The following is a 5,055-nucleotide window of genomic DNA, read 5'->3' as shown; positions in this document are numbered from 1 at the left end:
GGAGCGCAGAGTAAGTTATGCCGAAGTTACAAAAGTCGTTCCTAAGGGAGCACAGTGTAAGTTTTCTGGTCAAAAGTCGTTCCAAAGGGAATGCAGAGCCAAATACCGCCGAAATATAAGGCGAAGAAGTTCAAAAGACGTTCCTAAGGGAATGCAGAACTTACACCGAAAAGTCAACGGTGATACCACCGAAATATAAGGCGAAGAAGTTCAAAAGACGTTCCTAAGGGGATGCAGAACTTAGACCAAAAAATAAGCGGTGAAGCCGAAAAATAAACGGCAAAGAGACATTGATCGTTCCTAAGGGGACGCAGAGACTGTGTGGGTGTGTGAGTGTGTGTCTTCGGCATTAGTATCATATTTTGTATCATATCATTACAGCATGCCGCATAGCATCACATCATACATCATATCGCACTAAAGACACGAATTGAACACGAAGTCGATCTTTGAAGAATGCTTTGAAAAAATGAAAATGTGCTAAGGCACAAAGTAAGCTGAGAAATACAGTTTCATCAGCTCTGTTGCAAAAGAAGGGATCCCTTGTTTATGAAGCATGGTCGTTTTTACGAAGCTTGAATGTTCCTACGAAGCATGAATGATTTTACGAAGTATGGATATTTTCACGAAGCATGAATTCTTCTCTTTACGAAGCATGAAAAAGAAGGGAATGTGTTTTTTCGTCGAAGGCTCAAAAACGGTATGCGTATAAAAGTTTCATGCATCGCAAAGAAGAGAATTACAAATAATTTACATGTTAGATTCAAAACTTTACATCGAATATTACAACCTTGTTGCAACAAAGTTACATTGTTCATCTGAAAGTATTTTGACAATAAGTACTAGTCTTCCTTTAGGACCTTCTCCGCAACTTCATTCAACAATTTGTTAATGACTTCGTCAACAACAGATTCGACCATATTTATGATTTCTAGTGCTTCCTTCATTGCTGGATCGGCTAGTGGATCGAATGGTTCCGGTGGCGGAGATAATTCAGCTACAACGGAAAAAATTAGTTAGTCCAAAGCCACAAAAACAAAAGCCGAAGCTAGGTGCTGCGAAACAATACCTATGCGTCTCTCGCGTTCTGCAGCTTCCTCAGCTTGTTTTGTTGTTGCTCGAGTGTCGTGAATATCTTTTTCACTTTTCTTCATAATTTCATTAGCCATTTCTCGGCCACCATTTGCCCAGATGTCAGTGAAAATTTTTCCACCCATTAAACTTGCTTCGGCTGAGGGATCCTTTGTGTCATCCACGGAGAAGGCAGCTTCGGCCTAGGCCAGGGTTTTGACATGATTGCAACCCGCCTTCTCCAGGATGGCTGAAATTCCTCTTGCACCGGAGAACGCGCAGACATCCCCGCGATCACTTAAAATTTCTTCAAAAGCTTCGGCCTCTCTGCTTATCCATTTGATAACACCTTCAGAGTCGCCTCGTATAAAGTTATCTTCGTTGGAATAGACGCCCACGTTGGCGAAGCTAGCCTTTATCTTCTCCACGCAGCCCAGGGATTTTTCGAAGCATCTTTCTTTGGATGCGCGAAGTTCTTCAACTGTTTTTTCTAAATAGTTTTTCTAATATTCACTAATATCTCGGTTGGCCTCTGCGAGACCGCATTTTTCTTTGGCTTCGGCCAGCTGTTTCCGAAGGTCTTCGATCTCATTCTTTTGAATTTCAGCTTGGGCTTTGAAACTAGCTTCATCTTCTTTCACTTTGTTTACCAACGAAATCAAGATTTTGTCTTTCTCAAGACCTTCGTTTCTTAGTTCAATTACCTCTGAACGAAGGTTGTTCAGAGCCATCGTATATCCTTCGTCTTCAATGTTTTTCTGAGCCCTTAGCGTGTTGCTAAGAATTAAGCCCTACAAGAGGAGAACAGAATTAAGCATAAACAAATAAAATATTTCGTTTTCAAAATACAAAATTAGCTTTTATACCTTTATGCTATTATAAGCCAAACTGTCAGCGAGCTTATCTTTTGATAATATTGAAAGGCCATCTTCTAGCATCGGGAATCCGATGCTTCTACCTATCTCCTGGCAAACAGATATCTCTTTATTATCCTGGAGACAGTACAGAAAATCTTCTTCCCCATTGCCATTAAACACTAATGCCCCCCTTCAGGTATTTCAATTTTTGGGCATAATGTTGCGCTTCTCGTTTTTCTTCTTGAGAAAGTCCTTTTCCCGAAGCATGTCGAATGATGTAATCAATGCTCTCTTTAAAAGCTTCAGGAGCAGGAGTTGCAACCTTTTTAGACGAAATCTGCTCTGTGGCCTTTTTTCTGTTGCCTTTTCCTCAATTTCCGCAGGCTTTTTCTCAGCGGGCTCTGAAAGCCCAACTTTGGTTTCAGTTTGAATTATTGTAGCTTCGACTTCTGCCTGTTTCGTTTTAGCTTTGGGTTGCGCCTTAGAGGCTTCGACCATTTTTATGGCAGGAGCAGGACTCAAGGTTTCGGTTGTTTCTAGCACATCCAGTACATTTACCATTCTCCTCCTCTTAGGAATTACGACAGAACCCATTTGTATCTTCGGTACTGTTACCTTTTCTGGAGGGCTCAAAACCTCTGGCACCTTCGTTATTACTTTAGTTTCTAGGTTTTCAGCCTTATCAACCTTCGTTTCAACTACCTTGGTTGTAGGCACCTTCGGCATTATAGCCGGTTCTTCAGTCCTCTGCTCGGGAGGAATAGTTCCTTTTGTTTTGGCAGCCGAGGAGGTCCCTTCGCCAAATTCAGGTATCGCGGTCGGTTCGATGAAACGCGGCCGGTGAGTTAGGACCTTCAACTTTTTTCCCTTTGGCACATGTTCGTCTGGGGTGACCGAAGTAGCAGCTTTCCTCTTTTTCCCTTGTCCCCACAGCGGATAGCGGTAGTCGCGGTAAACGAAGCCAATGACATCAAAAACTCTGTTTAATCTCTTCTTTCCCCGACCTCCGAAGGCTGCGGATAATGCATTATCTTCTGCCTTGGAATATGCTCCAAGCAGTTCATCACTTATAGCTTCGATGCATTTCAGCCAGTCATCGTTTGGTTCATCGAACTTATCCCCATACCTGAATGTATACTTCAACTGGACCAGTTCACCTTCGCTAGACTTGGTGATGGTCTCCTTCAGCATTTCCCAGCTTTCTACAAGCAGCCATACTCTGAATGCTATATGCTCTTGAATTAAATCTCTTGTACCAATGAAGAAGCAAACAGTACCAAACGCCTTCTGACACGCTTCGGCGGCGTCATCAATTTTAACCTTCGGCTTTCGGAGACCGAAGCGGGACCATATGGGACACATGATAACCTCCTTGATGTCCTCCCTCGCTATCAAGTCGTTCTTCACGTAAAACCATTCTTCCATCCAAGTTTCGGGCCATCTTTTTCGAAATGTTGGCACAGGGTGGCTTGCGTTGGGACGGGCGATAAATCCATAACAACCGAAGTTGTTGTGGTACTGTTCTTTACCCATGGCCTTCGTCTCATATAGAAGTTCGTGCATGCTGCAGAAGCATTTCGCGCTTGACTCTAGCCCTTGGCTCCTTACTGCCCAGACGAAGACTTCCATCGTCAATATGGTTTCGGGGGTCATCTGATGAAGGAAGATTTGGTAGGTTTTCAGCACTTCAACTACAAATCTGCTCAGTGGGAACCGAAGCCCAACTTTGAAGAAGCTTCGGTAAATCACAACTTCATTCTCTTCAGGGGCAGGGACGTTGTTGTCTCCGCCAGCCCTTACAATAGACATATCCCGAAAGTATCTTTCTCTCATGTTCTCAAGATAACTTTGTTTGATGGTCGATTTACCGAAAATCGAATGACTCGGTCTCCAGGGCCAATACTCAGAATCTTTGCCCTACTTCCCGCATCATAACTATCACTGTCACCAGTATCTTCAGACAGGCCCTCCAGTATTTCCTTAGTAATCTTCTCTGTATTTGTTTTTGCCATTGACTCGATAAATCCAGCAATGTAAGGATTCACAGCCTTCTTCTCCTCAAAAAGCTTCTCCTCTTCAGTCACCTTCGTCTCAGCAACAACCTTCTTGTCTTGAGACATTTCTCCTTCAGAAATAACAAAAATGCGTCTTTTTAACCAAAGCTCAGAAAGTTTGAAAAACTAGCAAGTGTTAGTGAGCAAAAGCTATGAAATTGAGAAAATAAAGCGAGTAGCACAAGCAACGTATCAAATGTGGTTGGTGTGAGCTCTTATTTATACGCTCAGCACGCTCTAAATTGGGGGCCTCGTCCGTCATTGACTGTTGCTATTCTAGCAAAGAGAATGTGTTTTTTGGACCTTCGGCTTAAGGCCTTCGTCCATGTCGCAGTCTGAATTTGTTATCTTAAACAAATTAATACTGCGAGGGGCTACTGTTGGGGGCCTTCGTCCTCCGAAGGTCAAAAACGTAATTTAACAATATCTTCCAAGTGTGACATATGCACAGGTACCTTCGGACTCGGGTTAAAAGCACATACGATGTGAAAAGCATAATCGTGACGAAGGTTGGAGTTGCTCCGAAGCTACGCGCAAGAGAGCTTTGGCTAAATAACGGAAAAAGGAACCGACTTAAAGGGAAAGAGGCTATCTAGTCCTCATAGATTTGCCTATGAGTCAATAGTAAATATAAAGGGCATGAATGTAATTTCTCACAGGCCGCGTACTGTGCCTATAAATAGATGAACAGTACCCCCGTACTGTTCACGCTGACTTGTATTCACTTGTGCGTCACGCTTATACTTTTACCTTCTATCAAACCAAAGGTACATTTGTAATTCAATATTGTTTGTCTTTCTATGATAATATAATGAGAATGAATTAATAATGTTACATGATTGTTTACGTTGTTTCTTATATTTCGTATGCTTTTTCTCTTATTAACATATATTGCTATCATGAAGGTATGTCCTTCATGACCTTCGTCTGAAGATCATTATATCCTAAAGGAAATAATGCTTCGTAGGACGAAGGATATTAACATTTAACATTTTGTGTTGGCTTATTCTTAATTCATAGCATTTGAGAACAAATTCTCAACATATATATAGTTGTGTAGTCCGTCTCTTATT

The sequence above is a fragment of the Zea mays genome, chromosome 5 (assembly GCF_902167145.1).
Source record: "Zea mays cultivar B73 chromosome 5, Zm-B73-REFERENCE-NAM-5.0, whole genome shotgun sequence".
Lineage (NCBI taxonomy): Eukaryota > Viridiplantae > Streptophyta > Magnoliopsida > Poales > Poaceae > Zea > Zea mays.
This window is presented reverse-complemented; position numbering follows the sequence as displayed.